This window comes from Morone saxatilis, unplaced genomic scaffold (genome assembly GCF_004916995.1).
Source record: "Morone saxatilis isolate NCDOM2014 unplaced genomic scaffold, NCSU_SB_2.0 Contig9, whole genome shotgun sequence".
NCBI classification, from domain to species: domain Eukaryota; kingdom Metazoa; phylum Chordata; class Actinopteri; family Moronidae; genus Morone; species Morone saxatilis.
The window spans coordinates 3,693,329-3,694,209 of NW_023340268.1; the positions used below are offsets into that span (position 1 = coordinate 3,693,329).

The 881-nt window shown below is 36.0% G+C and overlaps 1 protein-coding gene across 3 annotated transcripts in view; it reads left to right on the forward strand.

The window, feature by feature from the left end:
- The window catches only part of cica (capicua transcriptional repressor a), a 30,549-nt gene that overhangs the window by 12,637 nt on the left and 17,031 nt on the right, over positions 1-881 (forward strand). The window lies entirely within an intron of this gene.

Genomic DNA, 881 nt, shown 5'->3' on the forward strand with positions numbered 1-881 from the left:
AAGAAAGCAACTTCTGGTGTGTAAAACATTTGAATAAGCCTCACTTCCTCAGCTAAAGTTCTTTATGCAAACAGCAACATAAAATGCCAGTAAGTAGTAAGGAGTACAAAGGTCAGAGCACAGTGATAATAGTCATGTGACACCAGAATCGGTATTTTTTTTAAAAAGAGAACTTCTTGAACCAACACTACATCCAGGACATATTTACATTTTCTTCATTGTCTAACTCAGCAGTATCTGGATCTCCATTTTAGATGAGCCATGGCCAGGGAATGGTTAGCTAAAAATAGACCATTTTAATACTTTATTATAAAACTATTAATGGAAACGGAAACTGGACATTGCAGTGCTGCAGTTCATAGCCGGTTTATTTCCACCATGCTAGACCTGTATGTGGGATACCGCAGTCAGGGGAGGAGCCGAGGGGGGAACTGTTAAAACCTCAGTCTGTGAAGGCTTACATCTTTATATATAACATTATATAAATGTACAGATAGTGAGAACTGAACTGCTGCTGATGTAGTAGTAGTTCTGGTAATGGTTGTAGTGTTAGTATTAGCAGTAGTAGTAAAGGTAGTGATACAGTAATAGTGGTTGTATTAGCCGGAGCAGAGCTTTCAGTGGTATCATGATGATATGAACATTAAAGTACACAGTTACTGTGTTATCTGCTATTGAAATGAATGATTCTGAGGAAATATTGATTACACAAGGATTTGTTTTACATTCTGTTGCTGTCCTGTGAAAACCATGTATCTCCACAAATGTTAATTTTTCATCAGCGAACAAAAATGTTGCCTGTTTTCTGCTTTGTGACAATGAATTTTTTAGTTAATCCAACAGGTTTTTAAATTATTTATGTAGCTTTAAAAGTTATGTAG